At 51.8% G+C, this 27,783-nt stretch overlaps 1 protein-coding gene across 1 annotated transcript in view; it reads left to right on the top strand.

Annotated features, from left to right (window-relative positions):
- The window catches only part of Trerf1 (transcriptional regulating factor 1), a 177,019-nt gene that overhangs the window by 90,934 nt on the left and 58,302 nt on the right, over positions 1 to 27,783 (top strand). The window contains exon 4 of the mRNA XM_033766636.1: positions 26,241 to 26,348. The gene's annotated coding sequence lies outside the window, so the exon portion shown is untranslated. The remainder of the gene's footprint in view (positions 1 to 26,240; positions 26,349 to 27,783) is intronic.

Below are 27,783 nucleotides of genomic sequence, written 5' to 3'. Positions count from 1 at the left end.
AAAAAAATCATACTTGATTAGATGCTAGAGGCTCCTGGCCTCGGCCAGGTGCTGTCTAGAGTCCGTAGCTGACACTGGGAAGAGCTCTCGGCTAATTCATAAGTTGTGTTTCTGTTTGCACAGCTGTTCTCAGGAGTAGCTACTTGTCCATGGCCTGTGTGTCAGCCTAAATGAGTGACACTGCTGTGAAATTCAAGATCTGTTAAATATAAATACACCAGAGAAACGGCCTTTTGTGCTGTACTCGTTGCAGTAGTCCAAGAAGGAAAGCTCGTTGTCCTTTGCAGCTCAGGGTGAACTGGGTGGCCGCACTGATGCCTACAGGGCTCAGTAGACATTGCGGCCAGAGCTAAGGTTTGGACATTAGGCTTGGCATTTTAGAAGTGGGGCTGGGTGTCTGGCGGCTGCTGGGTTGGGAGTCAGGGTTGGAGGAGATGAGTAGGAAAAGAAAGAAAAAAAGAGGGCAGTCTGGAGGTAGGTGCAAACACTAGACGGAAACAGTCAAGGGCAGGGAGGTGACGCACAGAGGAACTTGGCACATGCTTTTGGCTGTAACAGCCAGTGAGTGAATGGTGGGCTGAGAAATGGGTACATTTCCTCCTAAGACATGGAGTTGGGGGAGGCGGTGGTCATCTGGTGTTGACCTGCCGTTTGACAACACTGAGGCCACGCTGGAGTTTTTTCTGGTTTTTTGCTACACCTTTCTCAATGTTTGGCTTGTTTTGATTTGCTTTGTGTTGTTTTGTTTTGGGACCAGTGCCTCTTGTCCCAAAAGTTCCAGGACTAGCATGTGATTTAGCTTTCTAGCCACCATGGTGGAGGTGAGCCGGAGAGCTGGGGATGGCTGCCAGGTCATCCAGCCAACTCTCTGGTACAGACCCATTGTGAGAAATTATAAATAAAGACAAATATATATTGCCTCATCACCACAGTGTGGACTCTGAGTGGAGACCCAGGGGGTATGGCATTCAGGGGTCTCTTTCTGGTCCCATGCCAGCATCCTGGTTGATTCCTGCCCTGGCCTGGCGCCAGAGGTGGGGGATTTGGAGTGAATCCTGATGGAAACCTCAGAATGCTGCGCAAGGAGGGGAGAAGGTAGGAATACCCCTACTTTCAGCTCCTCATTCTCAGAAACCAGGCAGCTGCTTTTCAGAACTCAACAGAGTCATGATTAATTTCTGTATTAATGCCATTGGAAGGAATAGGTGCATTTAGTGTATGATCTAAGTGTTCCAGCAGTGGCTCCCAAAGCCTCACAATCTTCAGCACCATTTTCAATTCTGCCCGTGTGTGTGTGTATATGGGATGCCTATCACCCTCATGGCCCAGGGGGCTTTTCCTTCACCTGGCCTCAGAGAACCCCAGTCTTGCTCCAAACACTGATTGCACATGCACCCTCAACCCTGTACCCCGCATTTCTTCCTTCCTGCTCTCCTATCCTTGTCCCTGTGTCCCCTTTACATGAGGCCCAGTAGAAGCCAGATCTACGACACAGGCTGGTGCTGCTTTTAGGCATCAGTGACCAAGCAGATCGCAGTAGTGAGCCAGGTGCCTGTGATCAGAAAATTGCAAACTGGCTGGTGTCAGCACAACCCCTCAGTCTCCGGCCAGCACCCTCAGTAGGACTTTCTCAAACTTTAATCTTGCACGGATGCCCTGGAGGTCTGGTTAAAACACAGCTTCTGACTCAAGAGGTCGGGATGGGACCTGGGATGCTGCCGTCCTGAGAGGTGTGGAGGTGATGCCATTGCTGGTCCAGGTAGCTTCCAGCCCAGGGGCCTTTTACTAAGTGACAGAGTTTGGATCTGGCCTCAGAACAGTGGTGTCAGAATCCCTGCTTTATGAGGCCTGAGGGTCAGTGCATTTGAAGAGCCTCTGGGTGGTTCTATTGTGGACCCTCGGTCAGAATTGCTGAGCTGGGGCTCTCACCTCCATACCATGGCTCTGCCAGCCCCTCCTTACACCTTGTGGCTTCCTGTCGCTATGCCAGGTGTCCTTAGAGGCTCTGCTCAGAGGCCTTGTCCCCTTGAAGCCGTCGCCATCTTCCCTCCGTATCACTGTCTCTTTCCCATGCCACACAGGCCCAGGTGTTGTACATTTTGCTGCTTGTGCATGGCTGTCTCTTCCAGTAGACTGCGGTGGCCTCTCACCCACTCATGCATCTGCAAGTGGAGACTCAAGAGCCAGGAATGAGTCAGGTTACTCTGGGCCCGGAGACAAACCATGGGGGTAGAGAGGAAGGAGCACCTCCAGGCAGCCTCTCTGGACCCAGGGTAGGGGGCACAGTGGCAGGGACGGTGGCTCACAGCAGGTCCGAGGACCGTGCAGAAGGGCCAGAGAGGAATCTGGTGTCACATAGACCCTACTGCTTCCTTGCTCATCAGCTTCCCTCCCATCTGCTGACCCATTCGTTCATGTGTCATTTCCCGTCCATGCGTTCATTCGTCCATTGCAAACCCATGTATTCCATTCTAGCTGTCAGTCTCGGAGACCCCCAGCACAAAGCAGCACCTCCTGACTTTTAGGCCTGCGCCGTCCAGGGCTGTGCCCACCAGGCACGTGTGGTTATTAAAATTTCAGTTCTTTTAAATGTGCAACTCCGTTCCTGAGTCGCCCTGGCCAGATTTCAAGCCCTTCACGGGAACAAGGGGCTGCGGACTGTGTGCCTATACAAGGTAAAAATGTCTCCATCGTGGCAGAAGTTCTAGGGGTCCAAGGAGTCTAGCGGGGAGAGCAGTGTTTAAGGAAACAGAAGCAACAGAGGTCACACCGTGGAAGCCAAGAGGAAATGAAGCAGTTCCAGGAGCAGAGAGGCCGTGCCCTGCAGGGAGCCTGACAGGAGCAGGTGTTGATCTAGTGGGAAGGGCTGGCAGAGGAGGGAAGAGGGAGGGAGCCCCCAGGCGGTGCCCGGAAAGTGCCTCGATTCAGGGCATCCCTGGCTCATGCCCTGCCCCCAGCCCTGGCTGTCCCAGGGGAGCAGAGACTGGATCCAGGCTGCTTCCGTTCCACTCCGCTTCCTTGCGCTCTTACTGCCTCTGTTTCCTCATCTGTAAAGCAGGCATCATAACGTGTACCTGGTCGTTATTGTGCGGGTTAAATAAGCTGATGTATGGAAAGCACACAGCTGCTCTCTGAGTCGCTGGCCCATTGTGCTCGCTTGTACGTGTTGGCTGCTGCTGCCGGGCAGCTGGGGGTGCCCTACATGCGACTGCTCCAGGAATCGAATACCTGGTCCACACTGGGAATAGAGCCCCAAGGTCTGGCTCCCCATGCTCCTGCCCATCTGCCCTGGTCCTGCCTGTCCCCTGGAGTCCCCACAGCTGGCCTTGGGAATGTCTCGTCCTCGCAGAGTGACCCCTATCTGTGGACAGGCGCAGATACAGGGCTCGCTCTGTAGGATGTGTTCCAGACTTCTCACCAATTGAATCAAAATGTGGCTGAGACCTGGCTGGTGTAAACAGTGCTTTCTTGTAGTGAGATTTGATCAGTGAGATTGGCCTATGTAATAGATCATAGAAATCTGGCGCAATTTAATTTAATTTAATTTTGGTTTTTTGAGACAGGGTCTCACTATGTAGCCCAGGCTGGCCTCGAACTCACAGTCATTCTCCTGCCTCAGCCTCCTGAGTGCTGGGATCACAGATGTGTGCCACCATACCCATCAGGTAGTAGAACTGTTGATAGGTATTGGAGGTGGGGCTTCAGGTGCCTGAAAATTTTGAAAGAAGGCAGTCACGGGGAGGGTGTACAGGGGACCTAAGGTGGCAGGTGGATGGAAGCCCACATCAGTGGTTGCTACGGGTGAATGTCCTGGGCTTCCTGTCTTTAGCTGGCTATGACTCTGTCACATTTACTGAGCTCCACTTGCCTGTCCAGAGTAATTTTCTGTTTTGTTTTGTTTTTTTAAGATTTTTATGTTTAGCCCTGTAGGAGTTCTTGGCTTCTATGTAAGACACACACACACACACACACACCTGTGTGCATAGCCATACAGAAATATCTGTTTGTACATAGTGTGTATGTATATATTTATAGAGTGTGTGTGTGTGTGTGTGTGTGTGTGTGTGTGTGTATTTTAAGTGCCCCTAGCTGCAAGCTCACCTAGAACGGATAGTCTCAGAGTACAGAAATCCTTGCTTCATCCTTGAAATTTTCCATTTCTTTGTGCCTGGAAGGTAGTCGGATTTGACCGTTGGGATTTGTCACTGCCCTTGGCCAGACGCTCATGTCCGTTGATGGGTATCTGTGTGGCAATTTCCTCTCTGAGTTAAGTAAGCACCCGAGGGGCCCGTGTGTCGTGGAGGCTCCTGTGTCTTCCCATGGGGGCTGAAGTTGCTATCCGGTCCTCCTGTGCACCTTGTGCCAGTTGGAATGAGGGATGGGTCTCTGTCCTTTCCAAGGTGGGAACCTGGAGTCCTTGTTTGGAAACCAAAAGTGGCTTCCCTTCTGAGCAAGAAGAAACAGCTCTCCAAGCTGCATGATGAGGGAGGGCAGCTGCTGCTGCTGGCACCACTCCCCAAGTCAGTGCCCAATGGAACAGCAGCACAGGGCCCTTTGGAAAACCAGTAACCATGTCCTTAGATGTAAGAGTCATCTCCTGATGACGCTGGTGACTCTGTCACCTCTGTCACAACTCTCATCAAAGTAAGCTCACAAGCTCTGACAACGGTCATGAGCTTCCTGAAACACAGCCCCTCGCTGATATGAGATCCCAAAAGAGCAAAAGCTAGGTGTGTGAAACAAGCTTCAGAAAAATGAGATTCATTGTCCTTTACTGATGATCTTAAGCAGGAGCCATCTTGATTGGGCCCAACCAGAAGGGAATGATGGGTATCAAGGGATAAGACCATACCACAAGTGTGTGCCTAGGTGCAGGCTGCTAGTCCCTGCTGCTCACCCCCACATCCAACTGTGTGACGTCCAACATTACCCAGTAGGCTCTCTGTCGGGGCAGTGATTCTTTCCGTCACCCTCCAGCCGTCCTGGATGTCATGGGTGTTCATGCTTATTTGTGGGATGACCACAGAGGCCTAGGCCTGTCACAGGACAGGTTCCTCTCAGCCAGAAATGCCGAGAGGAAGGCCCCATCTCAGCCACTGGGAACAGTTTCCTTTCTTTACCTCAACCTTCATAAATGGCTGCACCACAGCTTCTGGAATAAGAGTTAACAGCACCATGGAAAAATAAAAACGGCCTTGAACAAGCCAGTGGAAGGCGCCTTCCTTCAGTGGGCCCTTCACAACTCTTGAGTCCCTCTGAGCACAGGAGTTAAGAGGCAAGGTTTGCAGGGATGGGGACAGGGCCTTGGGAGAGAAGCTGGGGTTTTCTGTGTGCCTTTAGAGGGGACCACCACCGTTGTTGGGGTCAGGACGGTTGTCCCATGAGCCCGGGAAGGACGACATCATCTGTGATTGCTGCGAATCTGACATTGCGCCCTCAACAGGAGGAGGGGTGGCGATAGTTCAGTGCTTTAGGTCCTGCTTTTACAATCGAAGATTCTTACAGCCCAACCATACAGAGTAAGCTTGTTTTCAAAGAAAGACTTGGGTGGGGGTGAAAGCTTCTTGAGAAGGGTGAAGCCTTCTTGCTGGTAGGGGCCCTTTGTAGATCCCCAGGGTAGTGGAAGGCGTCAGTGGTGAGACAGTGCGCAGACAGCATGCTTCTAGAACATGCTGCTCCGTCCCTAACCCATGGATCCATAGATTCACGGACAGGCGAGTCCATCCCACCCCATCTCCTGCTCCCTCTCATGCGGATTCACTGTCGGCATCCGTTTGGGTGGGATCATTCAGGCAGCCGATGTCACGCCTGGCTTCGTTTACTTCCTGACTTTTCAGGAGAAGGTTGGCTAATGACTCACTCATAGTTTACTTCCTGAGGACCAACTCCCCTTTCCCATCTCTTTGGCGGAGCTGGATGTAGGGGGGCAAGACTAGAGGTGGAGGGGACCTCCGAGGGACCCTCCTGGCCCCGGAGGGCTGCTGCTCTTTGCTAGGGTTGGGATATTCATTGCATTGCATCCCCGCCAGCAGTGAGCACCTGCGTCTCCACACCCTGGTCCACACTGGGTACCTTTGAACATGCAGCGTGCGCGCTCTGCAGAGTGATTCCGGGGTCAGGATGCAGGCGTGTGAGGCTTGCGTGGGTGTCTCTCAGTTTACCATCCTCTCCATCCTCAGTCCATGAGCATTTTTGCCTCCACATCCTGGCCAACCAACCCTGCAGGGTGATTTAAAAACAACAACAACAACTTTTCCAACGTGCTAGGCTGTTTTAATCTTCATTGTATTGATTTCTCCTCCGGTCGCCTATTTGTTATGTGTTTGTGCCATTTGTGTTTCTTATTTTGTGGCTGGCCTGTGACTCATGCCCTCCACGTGTCTCTATGATTTTCTCATTGGCTTTTAAGCTTTCTTTATGTATAGAGGATATTAACCTGCATATAGAAAATTGTTTTTTCGTTTTATTGACATTTCATTTTACACTCCTTTTGTTGTTTACGGGCAGGATTAATGCCTTTTAAACAGTGAACTTAGCTGTCGTTTGCCTTTGCAGTGTGCTTCCGGAATCACCCAGGTCCCCTTGATTTCTTGGCTTGCTGGGCCCCGAGGGGTGGGCAGGCTGTACACGTGTGTGGCTGAGCTCCAGGCTGTGGCCCTGGGTTCCTTCAGAAGGCGGGTGACAGTGCTTCCAGGCATGGCTGTGCCTCGGGAGGAGGAGGGAGGTGGGAGGGTGGCCCCTCCTGGGTCTCCACAGTGGGGTGTGACTAGCGCAGGAGTCCCTTCTGCCATGGCTGTGAGAGCCACAGGAAGGGAGTCGGTACCCAGGCGGAGGGGCCGCCCGGCCAAGACCCTCTGGACCCATCCAGCTGAAGAGAGTGAGGATGAGGTGGCACCGGAGCTTCTAGAGGCCCTGCAGACGGCCCGGCTCTGACTTCCTGTGGCCATGGCGTAGGACGCCTCCCGTGACCCAGGCCCGGGCTGTTCTCATGCCGTGGCCTCATCTCCTAGTTGTGTTTTTGCCCTGTGCTGACTACACCGACTGCCTCCTTCCTCTGCATTTACCAGATTCACCGCCTGGTGAGGAGGCCGCCAAGTGTGATGCTGGGAAAAGGCTCTCAGCTACTGTGCTGAGTGTGAGCCGGGGACTTCCAGGACTGGGGTGAACAGGAGCCTCATTTGCCCAGCTGGTCGCCCATGGCCTAGAAACTAAAATCAATTTGTAAAATGTGTGAACAGTGTTGTGATGACTGTGTTTTCTTTTTAGCTTTCAGGAAAGCAGATCTATCTGCCTTACTCTGATCAAAGCATCAGCAACCTTTATGACTCTTCCTAGAATTTGCTTGCTGTTCAGATGCGTAATACACAATTTTTCCTGAAACTTAGGGATGGAAGTTGGGACATAAAAAAACCATAATAAAGGCCAAGTGTGGTGGTGCATGCCTGTAACCCCAGCATCCTGGGAGGCTGAGGCAGGAGGATTGCAAGTTTGAGCCCAGCCTGGATGACTTAGGGAGACCCTTTCTGAAAATAAAAAATGAAAAGAGTTAGGGATGTAGCTCCATGTGAAGGCCCTGGATTCAGTCTCTAGTGCCTCAAAAAATAACAAAAAATAAAGATAATAAATAAAAATGAAAACATGAAGTAGACTGTGATCACACAAAACTGCCCCTTCTTCCAGCCCTCAGACACGCCCACCTGTAAGCCTCTGCCCTGTTGAGTCTCCTGTCTGCCCCCAACTTCCCCAGACCCAGCACAGCTGACTGCTTGTCTTCACTTAAGTCCTACCCCAGGGCTTTGTCCTGGCAAAGGGCTCCCCTGATACCCAGTCTCTTTCCTGCTGTTTCATTCTTGTTCTCCAAGCAGTTGCACCCTCAGAAATATTAGCAGTAGCGAACATGGCAGAGTACTGAGCACCAGTGAGTGCTGTGACAGCTGGGCTTCGCGTCGACTCTGTCCGAAGCAGATGGAGAAACTGAGTCCTGATAGAGCTTGGCTGGGAGCCATCCTCTTCTCTCTCTGATCAACAGCTGCCAGTCTCCTCCTCCCACACTCTAATGTCCCCGTTGCCTCCGACAAGTCACTTATCAGAAAACCTTGACAATATCCAATTCCAAAAGTAAAGCAAATATTTATTGAGTACTTATTAGCACCAAGCTCAGTCCCAGGATTTGGGGACTCAAAAATGAGCAAGTCAGCCGGGTGTGGCAGTACACACCTGAAATCTTAGTGACTTTGGGAGGCCTGGGCAGGAGGATTGCAAGTTGTAATTCAGCCTGGGTAACGTAGTGATACCCTGTCTTGGAATAAAATTGAAAGGGCTGGGGGGTGTAGCTCAGGGGTAGGATGCTTGCCTAGCAGACTTGAGACCCTGGGTCCCATCCTTAGTACCACCAAAAAAACCAGAATCATCATCCCACACATTCAGCCACCAGGAGACCAGGCTGGGTGAGGGCCGCCTGGGATCGTTGCTCACACAGATATCTGTGCTTTTATTTCCGTCTGTGGAAGGGTAACAAGGGGGCCTGCGCGGCTCTTCCTCAGGTTGGTGTTTTGGGAGATGCGCTGGTGAAACCTCTTTGGGATGGGCACAGCGGGGCACAGGGGCAGTGTCATTGGTCACCCTCACTGTGGGCCAGGAAACGACACGTAGCCGGATTCTCTTCCTGCCAGGCTGAAGAGAAAAGCAGAGAATCAGCCACTGCTCACCTCTTTCCTGGTATTACTAGTTTATCCCATTCCTCCCCTGCCCTAAATGTCAGCATTTTATAGCATCAGAGGATTCTGAAATGTCTTCGGGATTCAGCTAGAATCGCAAAATCATTTTTTTGGTCCACGGATGTAAGAGGTGCTGTGCTTTTATACCTGGCCAGTAGGATTCTGGGACGTGGGGCAGCGGTTCCACCTGATTGGCAGAGGTGTAGTTGAGAGAAGTGACCACTCGAATAGCCCCAGTCTCGGGCTCAGGATGCAGCTCAGGGGTAGAGCACTTGCCCGCCATGCACGTAAGGAAAAAACAAACAAACAAACCCTAGTCTACTACTGACACCTCTTGAAGGAAATCACTCATGATGAGGCTGTCAGCCTGGCTGTTTAATTCCAACAGCTTCTGTTAATCTGGAACCTAATGCAAGTGTTCTGTTTTGCTTTCTTCTTTTTTGCCAAGACCATTAGTTAAAAGCAAGCCCATGGTAATAGACGATATGTTGGTGCCTGGCGGAAAGACAGTCGGGGAAATAGGTTCTCCGTCATGGTCATCCCCCTGAGGTCAGCAGCACGTTAAAGCAGGCTGTGTCCACCCATCCTCCTGAATAACTCAACGAGGGACTTCAGTCCCCAGTTCTTGCCCTGGGCTCCCCGACTTTCTACCGTCCATAGTTTGTTTCCTGAGTCTGATTTGATGCATGATCTTTTGGCAACCAAACGTACCCTCGCAAGCTGGGGAATATTTGCAGCATGATAAAGCAGTTATGCACAATCCCTCTTTCCAAGAAAGACAGGCATCAAGCCTGCTGTCTCTCCGGGAAGGATCCAGGCTTCAGATCCTCCTGATTCTGCTGTTACGTTCAACTCATCGCATTGCTACCACCATAGCCACCCAGGCAGCACAGCACTTAGTTTTGAGCAGTCATCACGGACCAGACTCTGCGCTGGGACCTAGGGTACAACAGTGAGTCAGGACACCCGAGTTCAGCAAAGTGTTCCAAGCTGGGCTCCCTGAAGTTTCATTGTCCCACTGCCAGGAAAAGCAGGGTTCGGCCAGGAAGGATCAATGGAGGAGATGACCCGGTAGCTGGATCTTAGTGGTTAGGGCTAACCCACGTGCATCCACCCTCCCTCCCTCTCGTCCTCCTGCAGATACTAAGCCCCTACTGGAGCAAGTCTTCTACCTCTCTCTGATCGGCAGTTGCCAGGCTCCTCCCACCCTCTAATGCCCCTGTTGCCTCAGACAAGTCACTTACCAGAAAACCTTGACAATATCCTATTCCAAAAATAAAGACTCAGCCCGAGAGCCCCCCAGTCCCAGCCCATGCTGCCCCTCAGCCATGTCTCGTGGACTGCTTCCCTCTCTGTCGCAGGCTCCTTAACAACAGTGCCTCTAGGCCAGGGATTTAGCTCAGTGGTTCTGCCGCCTGCCTTGCAAGCGCACGGACCCAAGTTCAATCCCCGGTACCGAAAAAGAAGAACAGTGCCTCACTCGGTACAGGCTGGTTTTAGACTCACTGTGGAGCCCAGGCTGGCCTCAAACTCACTGCGATCCCCTGCCTCAGCCTCCTGAGCACTAGGATTATAGGTGACCCTGCCATGCCCAGCAAACAACAGCGCCTCCTGAGTCCCTTCCGTCAGCTGACAGCGTTTGTATCCTCCTCTCGCCTGCCTCCCACTTGCACCTCCTTTTTTTTTTGCTTTTGCATTAAGATTGGTAGCATTTACTTTGTTTCCCTCTGGCTTCCTTTCGGTCTTCAATACTTTATCTACAGGTTTGCTTCAACACCTGAAAAGCTGGCAGAAACGGTTAATGTTGCTGTGAATGTACAAATGACACATTTGACCACCCACTCGGACACACTTGTTTGATTTGCCTAGATTTTTGTTCAGGTTTTTAGCCTGTGCTTTAAATTTAGCAGAGTTTTCACAAATGGTTTAGAGCAGGTTTGTGTTTTAAAGATTAAAGGTCTGACGTTTGCAGTTTAAGTCCCCGTGTGGTAACTCTGCTCTGGAGCTGCCCCCGTTAGGATAATCGAGAGTCCCTCACCCCCACCCTGACCACTCCCATGTGGCCCAGGGACCCTGAGTGTGGATCCACCTGTTCATGCCTTCCCTTACCTGATGCTGAAGGCTTTTACGTATGTACACCAGTCACGATGATACCTGCTTTACCCTCTTTGGAGCTGAATACCTTTTTTAAAGAGCTTTTTATTTTTCCAAGAGTGTCTCACTGCCTTTCTTTGGTTGGTTGGTTGTTTGTTTTTGAGGCAGGATCTTGCTATGTAGTTCAGGCTAGACTTGAACCCATGGAGATCCTCCTGCCTCAGCCTCCTGAGTGCTGGAATTACAGGCGTGTGCCACACACCTGGCTTTTTCTTTTCCCTTCCTTTCTCTTCCTTGTTTTCTTCCTTCCTTCATTCCTCCCTCCTTTCCCTCTCTTTTTTCTTTTTTCCCTTTTTCCACCTTCTTTGCCATTTGCTATTATCATGTCTCACATTTTCCTGTCCACCTCTCCAGCAATCGGGTGCCGTAATCTAGAGTCCCTCTCTCCCTAGGATGCTCTAGTCTTTGACCTGGGTGCCCTAGGTCTGCCCCACCACTGGGATTCCCTGCCCTGTATTACTAGGTTGCTTCCAGGATCTTTCTTTTCTTTTCTCTTCTTTTCTGAGGTCCATTCCATTCCTCCTTAGGAGAAAATCCAGAGTTTTTTTGGCTTGGGAGAGTAGGTACCTGGCTGCCTCATGAGCTGCGTGCAGAGGACTCGACTCTTCTGACTTCAAATTCCATCTCCTTCTGCCTCTTCAGCCTCATATCGGATCCCTGCCAGGACCCCCAAAGTCTGGGCCTGCTCTGGGCTCGGGCTTCCTGAGACTACACGGCCAGTTTCTAATCTCCCATCTGTCTTCTGGTGAGCGGCCCCAATGTCTGTCCCGGGTAGCCCTCACTTTACCCTTCGTTGTTGGAAATTATGCCACTAGAAACTGGCTTCATTTTCCCGTGGTGCAGGTGCTTTCCAGGTGGAGAGGATGTCAACGAACGTGAATTTCTTGTTCTTCTTCCAAGGAGTGCTGCTCACGACCTGACCCCGACCTCCCTAGAATCCATCTTCATTTCTAACCTGTCTCAATTCAAGTGCTGAACTCCTCGCTACCACGGGGGTTTTTAAACCGAAGTTTACCACTTTTAGCATTTAGAAAAGGATTATTGTTTATAATAAATACCCATCGAACCCATACTTCCTTTAATGATCAGATTTGCATCTTGCATTGGTTAGGGTAACATGAGCTGCTGTGTTGTTTCTGCATTTCAGGAATTTAACAAGAAGACTGATTTCTTGCTCACGTAAAATGCAGGTATTCGTGGCCATGACTGGCTTTCCTCCTCAAGGCCACCAAGCGACCCAAACACCTGGTGTCTTTGACTTTACAGTACCTTGGATCATGCATCTGCCACAGGAACAATTTCACCCCCCCGGGGAGGCCGAAATCTTGGGGCTGAACTCTTACATTTCATGTACAAATCCCAGCCTTATACACAGTACCTCAGGAGGTAGGAGGATCTCTGTGGCCCTGCATTTCTGGCTTGAGGACCCTGCTGCTGGCCCTCGGGCGCTCTGTCCTCCTGTGGGAGAGAAGCCGTGTACAGTGCCGGTCACCCAGCTCCTGCCCCTTGGCCTGCAGTCTTTCGGAGAGAGCTCGTTAGAAGAGTCCCGCTTGGCTACGAACGGGTCAGGAGGATGCCGTCCCCAGCGACCATCTGTCTGGCTTTTAAGTGACAATTCCTGCGTAAGGAAGAAGGGGGAGCGCTGGTTTCGGAGGGTAGGGAGCCTCTGCCCACCTTAGCGCCTCCATTTGCCCTCTTTGTGGGCTGCTCACCCCACCCCCGTACCCGCATCGTCCACTCACCCCCAGCCTTTGCTAGGATGTCACCCCCTCAGAGCGGCTTCCCTGACTGCTGCCCTCACATCTCTAGCTATCTAACTCGCTGCGCATTTTAATTATGAATCACCATCGGCCCTCCGGACGGTGGGCCCCACAGTCCTCGGATGCAGCCAGTCACAGATCATAGATATTCAGGAACAAAAACTGTGTCTGGATCAAACCTGAACAGACTTTGTACGTGGGCCTTATTTCCTAACCAGGGCCGTAGAACTGTTTACACTGCATTTCTGTTGTACTGGGCCCTCGAAGTGACGTGAAGTACATGGGAGGATGCAGGCAGGTCCTGTGCTCATACAGCCCGCTGCCATTTCAGAGGGGCTTGATGTTGGTGTCTGGAGGGGATCCCGAGACCTGGCTCCCACTGAGACCCAGGAAACGCCGTGTTTTCATTTTTCTCCTTGGTTAAATGATTTATTGTTGGGTGTGGTGGTGCACACCTGTAACCCCTGCACCCTGAGACACTGAGGTGGGAGGATCACATGTTTGAGCCCAATTTAGTGAGACTTTCTTGAAATACAAAAATTTTAAAGGGGCCGGGAGTATAGCTCAGTGCAAAGGCCCTGAGTTCAATCTCCAGTATCCCCAGGGCCAAAAAAAAAAAAAAAAAAAAAAAAAAGACCCTCTATGAGCTCTATGAGGCCAAGGAATTTTGTCTTCTGTTGTGTTCCAGTCCCTGAGAACAGTACCTGGTGTGGAACAGCCACTCAACAAACCGTCTTTGGATGCCAGAGCTTGATGTTGCGAGGCTTGTAGGGACTTCTGCCTGGGCACAGCCGTGGGCAGTGGAAAGCACTGGGTGGACTTGGGGGCCGGGGGCTGACATAGGTAAGATTTGCTGTCAGGAAGAAGTCGGGTTTTCACCCATCTTTTCTTGTTCGGAAGAGGTTTGCCAGCCATGGATTTGCTAATTAACTGCCATTAGTATGCACCCTGCCTGGGCTGGGGTCTTTATTTCCTATGGTGTACATGTGCTTGTCTGATAGTAGTTATAGTCTGTGTTTAATTTTAAGCCATGAGGAGTCAGGACCACCACAGGGGGTTCCCCAGAAACTGCCGTGTTTAGTAAGTGCTACGTAGAATCTTTATGGTCCTGCCTGTCCCTGCCTTTCTGATCTGTTCAGTTCTCATCCTTCCCTGTCCCGGGTCTCACTCCTTCACTTTTCCTCTCATTGGACTCTCTTCTTTGTCCCCAAGTCCCCATCCTTACTTCTGTGGCCCATGAAGACCGCGTCGGGGTAGAGTGGGCGGCCCTGCCCCTCCAGGGACCCAAGAAGCACGGTGTGCCCAGCGTTCCTGCCCCGGAGCCCAGCTGTCCTAACATTTCCAAGTCCAGTCCTTCAGGGAAGGGACCACACAGGCCATCGGGGACCTGGGCCACCTGCCAGTCTCCCTCTGGTGGTCAGAGAAGCTGTGGGTCCCACCCAAGGCTCAACGCAGGCTCTTGGTTCTTCCTCTTCGCGGGCAGACACCCAAGAGATGAGGCTGTTCCGCCCTGCAGGGTTAGGATGGACAGAAGGAGAAGGGACAGGTGGTAGGGAAGACCCTCTCTTCACTTACGTAATCACGCAAGCGGGTAGGGCAGCGGGCGAGCTCCTGGCGCCCGTCACGTGAAGAGACCTGATGTGAGTGATGCTTTCTTTCCTCCTGCTTCCTGCCCTGCTTTTTGTTCTGCGAGTCACGAACTGCATGCAGAGGAGCAGCACCCGCGGAGTTATTTGCACAGGTCTCCTGTGCCCCGTAGGACTCGGGGCTGGCCCACTATTGAAGACGGTCCCTAGGCCGCACCAAGGGACCCAGGCCCCCAGCGTTCTCGGGGGCAGGAGTTAGGGTCCCGGCTCTGGATGCCCCTGGGTTTCCTCGTATCTTGGTGCCGCAGAGCTAGGAAGAGGAAGCGGGAAGGGAGTCCTCGATGAAGGCGGACCCTCCTTCCTCTTTTCAGTTTCCCCCTTGGCCCTGCCAACCCCGCTTTCTGTCTCCACCTTTTTCTGCTTGGCAGGACCCACCAGGCTGCCAGCTGGCCAAGGTGAGCAGAGGGCGGTGTCTGAAATCTGTAGGTAGACAAGAGGGCATCTAGAGCCTGGGGCTCTGTGCAGTGGCCTCGGCACTGGGGGAAAGGAGGATTAGTGGCATCTGCTTCGTGCCCAGGTCCCCGCTGCCCTGTTCGCCTCCTGCTCAGTGCTCCTTCCACACCCTGCCAGCGAATGGGTGTCGCAGAGATGAAGCCCGTTTCCATGTGCAGAGGGAGAGGGCACAGACCCACGGCCGGGAGTGATGGTGGGCTTCGTGTCTGCCCGAGAGGGGGCACAGGTCCAGACTTGGACCGGAAGTTGGCATCCAATGCACTCAGCCGTCCTCGTCCGGGAACCCGTTGTGACCATGGTGGGAGGCAAGGAGGGCTGCTTCCATTTCCTAGGGGGTAACTCAGGGCTGGGAGCGTGCGTGCCGTGCCCGGGATCGCGTGTGTCACCGGAGGCACCAGATTATTTCACCCTAAACTGCAGAAGTCCAGGCTCAGCTGTGTTGCGGTCCTTGTGGGAGCAAGGACCTCTCATTCCGGCTGCTGCCCAACAACGGCCGGCCGGGCGCTGCCATCTGCTGTGCCGCTGTCTCTGACGGCCTTGGGGAGAGGGGCGAGACTAGGGTGCGCCTTCTTCCTCCCAATCGCTTGACCCAGCCCCCGGCTCCCTTTCCAGCCGTCCACACCATCCCCAACTCGAAACAGGGGCTGGTGGACAAGGTTTCCCGTGATCGCTTGCGGTCCGGAGTGCGATTTCCCGTAGATGTAGCTCAAACCTGAGGCTCCATCTCTTCATGACCTGTCTGAAATAGAATATTAATAGCGTTGGCCGAGTGGAGAGTATCACAGTTAATGCTTTAGTTGATTAATTAAGAAGAAGCCACCCCCATCTCTTGCCAGAAGACCGTGAGGGGCTCATAGCTGGTCTTGCTTTTCCCTTGTCCTCCTCTAATTTATTCTCATGAGAAGTTCCCCTAAGCCCATCTCTGCTGGGCCCAGTAACCCAGCTGTCCCCGCCTCACTGACCTCACCTGCCAGCCCCTCCACAGGCTGACTCCTCCACCCACGGGCTGAGCATCTGGGTTTCCTCTGCCGGGGCTCTGTTCCCTCTCCGGGTCACCTGGCTCAGTCTCGGCCCCGATGTCACCTCTTAGGTGTCCTTAGATAGGCGGCACCCCTTTCTTCCTCTGTCCCTCATCCGCTCTGGTTTCCTTCCAGACCCTTACACGGCGCGTGCCTTTATTTATCTACCTGTGTGCTGTTGATCTCCTCCGCCAAAACATCAGTGGCCTCTCATTTGTTGTATTTCCAGCTGTGTTTCCAACGCTAGAGGAGCACCTAGCACGTAGAAGGTGCTCAATAAATTCTCCTAGGTGAACAGTGCGTGAATGCTGCGTCTATACCTGCCCCACAGAAGATTCTGGTTTCTGTGTGGAACGCCAGACATCAGTGCCCAAAACGATTTTCCTTCTGTCCTAACCCTTGGGGTATGAGATGTGGAAATTTCATTTTAGTAATGAGGCCACAGGTTTTTGCTAGACAGCAGGACTTGTTTAAGTTCTTGACAAACGCAGACATCTCCCTGCTTAGTGGCTTCTTGGGGCTCTGATTTTGGCAGAGGCTGGGAACACTTTGGTCTCATTAATGTCTTGCTACCAGTTTTACTGAGGCCAACAAACGACGTCTTGCTGCAAAAACCCAGGGGAGGGTTTTTAACCTCAGCGTGAGGGATGGGTTAGACCAGGAAGTTCATCCTTAGGGGGAGTTGCTGTGTGTTTTTCAAGTTGGTGAACAGCAGCCCTGGCCCCAGCAGTTGGATGTAACTGTGCTAAGGAGCATTTTGCACACAAAAGGCTGAGTCTCCTACCCCGAAATGCTCTGGGCCAGGTTTTGTGATATTTGCAGATTCATGATGAGATATCTTGGGCAGGGGACCCCAGTCTAAATCCAGAAGTCACTTGGGTTTCATGTACACCTCACACATGTCTCCTGCAGGTAATTTTATACAGTATTTTAGCAATTTTGTTCATGAAACAAAATTTCATAATGTGGAATTTTCTGCCTGTGGTCTCAGGTTGCCACTGAGGAAATTTTGGATTTTGGAGCATTTCAGATTTTCGGATTAGGGCTGCTCAGCCTATATAACAGAAATGGCATTTCCACCATCAGCTGTAGGAGCCCTGTTAAAGGACAAAGCATGGGGAATAGAGCTGCATACTGGTCTAGATCCATTGTTAATCAGCTGTGTGCCCTTGGCAATATATTTAACATCTCTGACCCTCAGATTCCTCATCTGTTAAGGACAGGAGCCATTCCTACCTTGCAGCAGGATTCAAGGATAGCAGCTTGGAAAGCACCATGCCCAGAGTCTGGCACACACAGGAAACTCAGTAAATAGCACCCTGTTGCTGGTGCATCTGAAAAGAAGGCATTGTCTACCTGATTGGCCCTAACTCTTAGCCTGGGCCAGGGGACCTCTCGTCCAAAATTAGCCAGGGTTTAGGGTGTTCTTTTGAAAAACAGGTCCCCAGGCAGGGTGTGGTGGCGCATGCCTGTAATCCCAGCACTCAGGAGGCTGAGGCAGGAGGATCACTGTGAGTTCAAAACCAGTCTGGGCTACATAAGTGAGTTCCAGGTCAGTGTCAACTACATAGTGAGACCCTGTCTCAAAAAACCCAAAAAATAAATAAATGAATGGATGAATGAATAAGTATATAAATAAAAACAGGTCCCCATATCTTTCCCCATGCACTAAACTAAAATCAAAGTGGATTGAAGATCTAAGTATTAAAACAGAAACCCTAAATCAGCTAGAATAGATAGAATACTTGAAGACATAGGTGTAGACAAAGACTTTATGAGCAAACCCCAGTTGCACAAGAACACAGAGAATCCACAACTAGGATCTCATCTTATTAAGAAGCCTTGGCGGGGCCAGGGATTTAGCTCAGTGGTTCTGGTGCCTGCCTCGCAAGCGCAAGAACCCGAGTTCAATCCCCAGTACCAAAAAAAAAAAAAGAAGCCTTGGCACAGCAAAAGAAACCACCAACAGAGTACACAGTGCAGGAGAAAAATTTTTGCCAGCTGTTCCTCAGATGGAAGACTACTAGCTAGAATATATAAAGAACACAAACAAATCAGACCCCCCCCCAAATTTAAAGACCCAGTCCAAAATGTTCATCTGAAATGCAGACACTTCTCAGATGAAGAAGTAGAAACGGCAAATAAATATCTGAAAAAGTGTTCAACAGCACTCATCATTCAAGAGATGCAAATTAAAACAACAGTGAGATTCCATCTCACTCTGAAAAGAATGGCCGCTATCAAATAAATCAACCAATAACAGATGCTGGAGGAGCTGTTGGGAAAAAGGAACCGTATGCAACGGAGTACTACTCTGTCATAAAGAAGGAGGAGCTTGAGACATTTTTAGCTAAATGGATGGACCTTGAGACCATATACTTAAGTGAGATAAATGGGACACACAAGTTTAAATTCTGCACTGCTTCTCTGGAGTGAGAAACCGAAAGTGTAAATAAGGACCAAAATATGTAATAGATTTGGGGAAATAGAAAACATTCAGAGCCAGGGATTTAGTTCAGTGGCTCCACGGTTTGCCTTGCAAGCGCAAGGACCCGAGTTTGACCCCTGGTACCAAAAAAGAAAGAAAACAAGAAGGGGAACACAGGAGGGAGAAGAGGCAAGAAGGGGCAGGGGGAATAAAAGAAAAAATGGAAACAAAGCTTTTGTAAATGAGGAAGGGAAGAGGGGTCAGAGGGAGGATGGGAATGGGTAAAAAAGAAGCAAGCGATCATGCACAGCACAGGTACAAGGTCCCTATGATGACTGCTATCATTGTGTATCTCTAAAATGTATCGATAAAGGTTTTGCTTAAATAAATAAATACAGGTCCCCAGGCCCAGGCCAGTCCCAGTGGGTCAGTGCTTCGTTTCCCTAATTGAGATGAAATTAACCGTAGGCCATCCTCGCTTCCACCTCCCCTCCCTCTAGTTCCAGACCCTTTATCACCTCCCCTTGCGCCGCAGTCAGCAGTAACCCCCGTCACCCCCTTCTCTGCTTCTCGCTCTGTGGACTTAGCCATCCTGGGTGTTCCCCAGAAAGGAATCATGCAAGAAGAACATGTCTTTTCTGTTTGACTTAGCACAGTGTGTTCGAGGTCCGTCTGGGTTTTAGCATGTACCAGTTCCTTTTAATGACTAAAGGACGTTCCGTTGTCTGTGTGTACTCCACTCAGATCAAAGCCAGCGTGGTGGCGCACACCTGTAATCCCAGCACTCTGGGAGGCTGAGGCAGGAGGATCAAAAGTTCGAGGACAGCCTGGGCGTCTTAACAAGACCCTGTTTCAAAAAACAAAACAGATCATTTGACATATGGCTCATTTTATCCTTTCCAACACTGTGGCTCTTGCTACTAGGCACATTTGGGAGCAAGTTGGTGTTTGGGTGGTTTTAGTTCTTTGGGGTGTCTGCTTAGGACCTAGCAGCGTTATTGGGTCTCACTGTGTTTAATATTTGAGGAATCCGATGTTACCTGTAGCGGCGACACCCTCTTCCATTCCTCCCTGCTATATGCAAGGGTTCCCTTCTCTCCTCTGTGCTTGCCGTTGGTTGTTTTGGTTATGCCCAACCAGAGTGTGAGAGGAACTCAGCCCTAACTCTGACCACTTCTGGGGCGGCCCTGTGGGTGCTGAAGTCAGAGACACGACATTAAGCAGCGCTGACCTTTCACTGAGTTAAAGCGAGAGCCTGCTAGGAAGCTGAAATCGTCACTTTGTGTATTGTTTTCACAGTGGTTGGGTTCGCCCTGCTCCCATCTCTCACCTTCGCCCTTAGCGAGGGCAGCCAGGGGGCAGGGACAGCTCCCTCTTGGTGCGACTGACCTCCCTCACCCCAGGACCCCGTGGCCTGTTTCTGCCACTAGCTCTCCCTGTCCACCTGGGCAGCCCCGGGGTACCTGTCCCAGCAGGAACTGGTCTGGAGCTTCCTGTTTTCGTGAAACTTACTGTGAAATTTTACGTTCCGCTGCACTGTAAGAGCCAGATCTGTTTTAATGAAAAAGCGAGGATGCTGTTCCAAATAGTTCAGCGTATCAGAACGTATCAGGTGACTTGTGATCCCTGGGGTGAGGGGACAGAGGATTCCCAGCGGAGGGGGCTGGAGGGGACACCTAATGAAAGGAATGGTGTTCCTGGTTAACAGTAGGGATTTTGTTTTTGTCTTCTGGAATTTTTACAAAGTAATTTCTAGGGTGGAAAACAAGATGGCAGTGATACATTGTTCATAGAGAGACACGGGAGGGCTGAGGCCCCCGCTGTCACCCCTGTGCCACCCCGGACACGGCCAGTGCTCTTCAGCCAGCCTTCCCAGCCTTGGCCCCAGGGGATGCCTTCCCTGCGGGCTCTGCACACTGTTGTTTAGAGGTTAGTGGTGGAGCACCACCTCCCCAGGAGGTCCTGGCCTCCTGGCTGGGACTGAGAACCGCTGTGCCAGGAGGTCAGACCCAGGGATAGGAAAGACTGACATAGCCCACTCCTGGGGCAGAGTGAACCTGACTGAGGAGGTGGCTTGTGAATGGTATCAGTCACTAACTCCCGCTGTGATAAGTGCCACTGGCCACTTGCTGGAGGTTGGAAGCATCTTACAAAAGCTAGGATCTGAAAGATGGGTAGACAGGTGAGCTGGGATAAAAAGAGCATCCCAGCTGAGCAGTCAGTCTGTGCAAAGGGCCTGGGGTAGGAGAGAGCTTCAAGTGTTTGAAGGGCTGAGAAACAAGGTGGTTGGATCTGCAAGCAAGGAGGTGGGAAGCCCGAGGCTGGAAAGTAGGAGGTCACCGGCCATCCATTCTCAGCTGTGATGAGTCCTTCTGAGCCGCTCCAGCATTGATGTGAGAGTCCCACGCATCCACGGTGTAGAATGAGAAGATACTGAGGCTCCGGATGGAGTCCGGAATGGAGTAGTCTGCCTGTGTCTCCTGACAGCCCCTCCTGTAGGCCAGGACAGTTCCTTTTCTCAGCCTCCATGGGGTGGCCCAGGGCCTGGCATCAGAAGAAGAGAGATGTTTGGAGAGAGCATGGAGGAGGTGTACCCCAGCACTCTGGGAGGCTGAGGCAGGAGGATCGCAAGTTTGAGCCCAGCCTGGGCAACTTAGTGACTTAGCGAGGCCCTGTGTCAAAATAAAGAGGGCTGAAGATGTAGTTCAGTGTGAAGGCGCTGGGTGCTTCCCCGGTGCTGCAAAAAATAATGAAATAAAATACTTGCAGGCCTTCCTTGAAGATTGAGGATTTTGTTTTAGTCCTTCCCTCGTCTCCCCAGAACACTCCTGAGAGGGAACGAGAACCTGGGGTCTGAGATTCCTCTCCGCACTGCCTCGCACGTGTTCAGTTGATCTGGTTTCGCGTTCAGCCCTCGCCTCCTCCCCCATCCTCCACCCCCTTTCCTTTTCCAAACCTGTGCCGGTTTCTCATCTCTCGCGGGGGGCATGGAGGAGCCCTTCACGCTTCACTCGGCCCCGCGCCCACGTCAGAAGCCCCGGTCACATCCTGTGTCCCTCCCTTCCCGGAGACGCCCCCACACCACCCCCGGCTGGCGGCTGGGGGACAGGGCCGTTCCTGTCAGCTCCGCTTCCTCGTTTCCCTCCTCAAAACTCCGCTCTGTCTTCCCCTTCACTCTAGCAAGTGTGGCTTGGGAGGCAGCATTTGTACAGGAGGTAAACTGAGGCTAGGCAGCCTTGCCTGGTGGCTTGGTGGCTGAGGGGCCGCTTTCCAGATGTCTCCTCAGTGGTCGCAGAGCAAGGAGATCGGCAAGACTTCCGGCCCCCTGGGAGGGGTGGCTTTGGGCTTTGGACTCCGCACCCTGGCTCTTCCGCTCAGTTCCGGCCTCAGTTTCCCCTCTTGTACAGCGGCGATCTCGGCAGCACTGCAGGGCTGCCTGAATGTTATAGGTGTCCCCCGCCATGGGGATGTGGTAGCTGCTGCCTCTTCTCCCATCGGAGAGTCAGCTCTTTGTCCCGGGGTTGTTGGTGTGGAACTGGGGCAGGGACTAGAATCCCAGTCTGCTGATTTCCAGCCCCGTTCCTGGGGCCGGGTGGGGTCGTGTGCAAGTTCTCCGTGCAGCATCTCGATGGCTGTGGGATCTCAGCTGGGAACCCTGGAGGGCACAGACCAAGAGACTGCAAGTCCTGGGGACCCTGGGTGGGCTGGGCAGCTCCTGTGGACGGCGTCCCTTGCCCGGGGCCTGCTGGAGGCCAGGCAGCGTGCTCAGTGTGGACCTAGGTTGTCGCTGATCCCCTGAGACCCCCAGCGAGGAAGCCTGCGGTTCTCTGAAAGAGAAGCGAGGCCGCTTGGCCAGTGAGGGCCAGGCCGGGGTGCTGAGCTGCAGAACTGGAGTTCTGGGCAAGTCGTGTGCCCTGCCTGCAGTGACCCCGCGGGAGGCTTCCCTGGTGACAGTACGCACCCACGCCTCCAAACCACACTTGTCAGTCTCCTGTCACCGTTGCCTAACTTTGCCACTGGCTACACAGATTTTAACCAAGTTACCACTGTTGCAGAAAAAACAATGAGATAAGACTCCTAAATTATACATCGGGGAAGGCAGACAGGGTGGCTCCGACTTCAGAAGAGCCAGAATTTAGCAGATATGCACTGTCTGCTGCTGATTTGCTTAGGTAACTCCTCGGGTGCTTTCTTGAAAAACCTCACATTTTAAATACCTGTAGTGATAGGGACATGGGTGAGATCAGGAATCAGAATGACTTCCGGGTGTGGTGGCGCACGCCTGTAATCCCAGCACTGGAGAGGCTGAGGCAAAAAGATTGCTGCCAGTTCAAGGCCGGTTTGGGCTCCATTGTGAGTTCAAAGCCAGCCTGAACTACATAGACCTTGTCTTGAAAAAAACAAAAACAAAAATAGGGACCAGAAAGATCCTATTAAGAGTCTCCTTTCACAGCTAGAATGTGCCTTGCTTCTTCGTGCCACAGGACCTTTGCACAGGCTCCTTTGTGCCCGTAGCACCCTTCCCTCCTTAGCCGTCCTACTTCACTGCACTAATTTATTCTTAGGGCTCATATTAAAGACTTAATTTCTTAGGAAAGCACTACTGAGCCTTTCCCACTCCAGGCTGCCATTGTGTATTGTTGGAGAAGTAGCCATGCTTCTTTAGGACCCCACTGTTACAGTTATTTCTAATTTGTTGATGTTGACTTAGCTTCCCCTGCTAGACTGTGAGCACCTGATGGCAGGGAACACTGTGGTCTCCAGTGGGTTGTGCATGTCTAGTACCTTGTGCTTGCTAACACGTTAACCCCGCCCACTCCATATGGGGGCGGTGCGTGGAGAATGGGTGGAACTTGTTTCCTTTCCCTTAACACCAGCCAGTAATCTCCACCGAGTAGGAAAGAGGAATTATAATTAGGTTTATAAATCTCTCTCGAGCCTCTTTGGCAGAGAACTCATGTTGGGAAATTTAGAACCCACGGAGGGTGTGGCACACGGCTGTGATCCGGGCACTAGGGAGGCTGAGGCAAGAACATCACTACAAATTTGAGGCCAGCCTGGGCTATATAGCAAGACCTTGTCTCAAAAAAACCAAAAAAAGCCCTGTTTGGTGGCACGTGCCTGTTATCCCAGCACTCAGGAGGCTGAGGCAGGGGATTGCTGCTAATTCAAGGCCAGCCCAGGCTACATAGCAAGATCCTGCCTCAAAAAAAGAGGAAGGGAGGGGAGGGAGAGAAGAAACTTGGAGTCCAGCGCCACAGCTGACATGCAATAGGTAGCCACTAAAGTCTGATGGTTGCAGGGACCTGGGGTGCTGCCAGGAGCCCGAAAAGTTCCCACGTTGGGGTTAAAGACAGTGAATTATTCTTAGGAACTAAGTGCATTCCTTTTTGCTTGTTTGGTCGGTTGGTTTTGGTTTTTGCAGGCCTTGAACTCACTGTGCAGCCCAGGCTGGCGTCAATCTTGTGTTGATCCTCCTGCCTCAGCCTCCCAAGTACTGGACTAAGTGCATTCCCGATTCCCACCTGTGTAGGGGCTGGGCTCCCCGTAAGGTCCTCACGGTTGCCAGCTCTCACATTGACTTATTTGTACATAAACAGTTTTTCCCTCATCAGCGCCAGCATCCGCAGATAATGATCTACAATCTTTGCAGACATCGCTGCGAGACGTTCTGTTGCTATAGGAATGTTTGTGGTGTGTGTATTGGCAGAATTTCACGAGCAACAAGCTCCAAAATTGCAGATGATTGGGCTTTTGAAGCCGGGAGCCAGAGTGTATGTGTGGATTGCATTAAAGGAAAACAAAGGGTTTGAAAGGGGAAGTTTTCTTGTGAGGAGTTATTTCTTCTAAAGTTGAAGATAATTCAAAAGCAGGGGGTGGGGTGGAGGGTCAGGGATTTAGCTCAGTGGCTCCGCCATCTGCCTTGCAAGTGCAAGGTCCTGAGTTCAATCCCCGGTACCAGCCCCCCAAAAAGCTGGTTTTCGAGCGAGGAGCGCTTTCCCCTAGACGTTTGGATGGCTGATGGTAAGCAGAGACTTCTGGAGCTGGACACGGACAGTGGATTCTCAGTTTGGGGAGAAAGTCATTTTTATAGCCCTAAGCAAAAGAATGAATACCAGCAGCCCTCTTGCCATTTTTAAAGATGCTTTTTCTGAAGCATTCTAGTTTGTTTTTGTTGTTGTTGTTTTGTTTTATTTGGTTTGTCTTTTTCTAGTGCTGGGGATTGATTGAACCCAAGGCCTTCACACTGAGCTCCATTTCGGCCCTTTTTTGTTTTGGAACAAGGTCTCACTAAGTTGCTAAGTTCCTTAGGCTAGGCTTGAACTTGAGACCCTCCTGGCTCGGCTTCCCAGAGTACTGGGATGATAGGTGAGTGCCATCGCTCCCAGCTCTCAGCTCATTTTGTTGTTTTGCTTCTTCCCAGTTCATTTTAATAGAGAGCTCCTTCCTTTCCTTTAAGAGGCAGCTTGAGCCAAGGATGCAGCCCAGCGGCGCCGCGCCCGCCCTGCAAGCGCAAGGTCCTGAGTTCAATCCCTGGTACCAAAACAAAAAAAAAGAGAGGCAGCTTGAGCCTGGCCGTCTCGAACTGAAGATGAGAAGTACGGGATGGTGCAGATCAGGCTCTCGGTGAGCCTCATTCTTTGTCCCTGCTGGAGAGATAACTGCAGAAGAACTAACTCACCGTAGTCCAGAGAGCGACTCCAGACCCCTTATCCTACCGACCCCGGGGCCCGGTGCCTCGGCAGTGGCTCTGTCCAATGCCCTGTCCGTGGTCCACAAGAGAGGCACAGAAATCGAGAGCACAGGGTGTTGGGTCCAGTAACTAAAATGTGGGCTTGTACTTTGTATGAGTGTCTTTTCAGTTGATTTTTTTCAGCAGTTCCTTTTTACTGTCTCTCACAAACATCTGTGATGGTTTAGAAATTAAAGTATCGAGAGTAAGTGTTCATCGCAAATAGTGTGAGAGGCACTGTGCCGTAAGCTCTTCACATGATGTGATCAACAAACGCAGTGCATGTTTCAGTGCTCTAAAATGTAGCACCGTAAAAGACACTGCCGCGAATCCCCCTCAAAACACTGCCCCTCGCTCCAGATCCCTCCCTTCTGGCCACTTTCTGAAGCAGCTCTGGGAGAGCTCTTTCGTGAGTGTCTGTGGTTGTGCTCTCACAGCTGCCCGGATGTCCTGAGTCCATTCGAAATGTCACCTCCTGGGGTCATCTTTATGTTGAGCAAGGGCCCGAGGTCGCACGGCGCCAGCTCCGGTGAATAAGCTGGGTGAGTGTCCTGCTTTCTTGCGCTGCTTTTCCGTCTCGTGGCTCTCGACCGCAGCAGGGACCATATTCTTGATCACCTCACATAAAGACGTGGAAGCAGACTTCCGGAGCTGCGTGAGAAGTTGTCGGAAATGATGGGAAAAGAACAAAGCAAGGAGGACTATTTTGAGGGCGATTCATGACAGTGTCTTTGACTGTAATTTTTTAAAATTTAAATGCGCACTGCAGTTTTGGCACGTTATTTAGTATTGTAAGCTGCCATCGCGTCCTGTAAAAAAAAAAAAATAGGACGATGGATGGATTTAGGTCATAGTAAAACACGCACAAACTCCCCTCCGTCAGTTTCTGAGAGCAGGGGCTGCATTTAATTCGTCTCGGTGGCCTCAATTCCTCACCACTGTGGGGCGGCAGGCACAGTTGACTGAGTGAAAGCCCATCCACCCCCCGGTCCCTGAGAGGGTGTGTGGGCAGCCCCAGGAACTCTAGGCTTTCTTGTAATGTCCCGCATGAGGTGGGAGCAAGCTGGGAGCAACAGATGAGGAAGCAGCCGAGTCTGATGATGCGACCCATGACCCTAGCTATTCCAGAGGCTGAGGCAGGAGGACCACAGATTTGAAGCCAGTCTGGACAACATAGTGAGACCTTGTCTCAAAATGAAATTTAACAGCAAACGGCTGGGTATTGGAGGTGGCCCTGGGTTCGAGCCCCAGTACCACCAAAAAGAACAACAAAAAAAACAGGACAAGACAAAGCTGAGGAAGTGACCCGTCCTTCTCCTTTTCCCCGCAGGTCTCCACTTCCCACCTGACAGCAGCATGACGACAGCATGACCCGGCGGCCGCAGGAGAATTCCCCAGAGCCAGGCCCCCCGCTCAGCCACCTGCTGCCCCTGTCTGGGTGAGCCTGCTTCCTTCTGCGGGAGGCGACAGACTCCGTGTGCTTGTGTAACCCCTCGAGTGTGCTGGAGGACAGGGGGTCCTGGGACACAGGGGGTCTTAGACGTGTGCAGCCCCCAACGGGCATAACGGCTGTTCGGGTTGCATCGGGTGAGGCTCGTGCCACTCCTCCACCTCCACCTGCATCCGGGACCTCGGTCAGGTCCCGGGGGAAGTTTGGGATGGGAGAATCTTGGGGGTGAGGACGGACTGGGAAAGACTGCTGGTCAGTGAGCTGAGCATCTCAGGACGGGCTGAGAGACCCCTGTCCCTCACTGGGGCCTGGGACGATCGGCCAGGCCCGTTGCTAACCCGTGCTGGGCAGTTTCATGATGGAAGACCCTTCCTCACAGGGGAGACAGAGTCTACTTCCTGTCCGCTGGCCCCTGCTTGGCCATCTGTCACTTCCTCACGCCTAGATGGCTGCTCCTTTGTGTGTGAGCTCTCCAGGTGCCATTCGCTTTGTCCTCCTGTCCCTCCATGTCTGCCTTCCCACCTACTCTCGTGGCCTGGGAATGGCGCCGGAGCCCTTCCCTCTCGGCTCAGTCTTCGGGGACTGCTGAGGGCCCCCTTGAGCCAGGCCCTGTGCTTGATCTGGGAGATGCAGCCGCGAGCAAGGAGGACAGGCTCACTGTCTTTTCCTGGCAATGCTGATAGAGCCCAGGGTTGCAGGGACACTAGGCGGGGTCTCTGCCACTGAGTCACACCCAGGCCCATGGGTCTCTTCGTATGTGTTTTACTTCTTTGTGTTACTGAGGATTGAAGCCAGGGCCTCTGCACTGAGCTACCTCTTCGGCCCTGATTTTAGTTTTTATTTTGAGATAAGGTCTCACTAAGTCACTCAGTTGCCCCCAGATGAGACTTGAATTTGTGATCCTCCTGCCTCAGCCTCCAGAGTGCTGGGATTCCAGGCACGTGCCACCACACCTGGCTCTGCTTTTTTAAAAAAAACAAAACAGACTGGCTTCTCGGAGAGGTTTGGAATGTGCACCGTGCTGCTCTTTTGTATTCCTTCTTTATATTTTATCTTCTTTTCACTTTTTTTTCTTCTCTCATTGAGTTTATTGGTACATTTTAGGTATACAATATCCACTTTTTTCTTAAATGTTCCATAAGTGCTTGTAAACTGTGTTCTTCATTGCATTCTGTTTTTTGTATACAATCACTGAAGTGTGTTAATTCCTTGTGCTGCTGTTCATGTCACCGATACCGCAGGTCCCCAACTCCTGGGCCAGGGACCAGTACTGAATGGTGCAGGGAAGGGTCCTGTGTGTTTGTCACCACCGCCCTGTCAGATGGGCGGGGCATTCGATTCTCACAGGAGCAGACCCTACTGGGAACTGTGTTTCAAACCCTCTGGATGGCTCCTGAAGCCACCCCCCTTTCTCTGTTCATGG

Source organism: Fukomys damarensis, unplaced genomic scaffold (genome assembly GCF_012274545.1).
Source record: "Fukomys damarensis isolate Sample0158 unplaced genomic scaffold, DMR_v1.0_HiC HiC_scaffold_20, whole genome shotgun sequence".
NCBI lineage: Eukaryota > Metazoa > Chordata > Mammalia > Rodentia > Bathyergidae > Fukomys > Fukomys damarensis.
The sequence above is the reverse complement of the archived record's forward strand: the minus strand, read 5'-3'. Positions and strand labels throughout refer to the sequence as shown.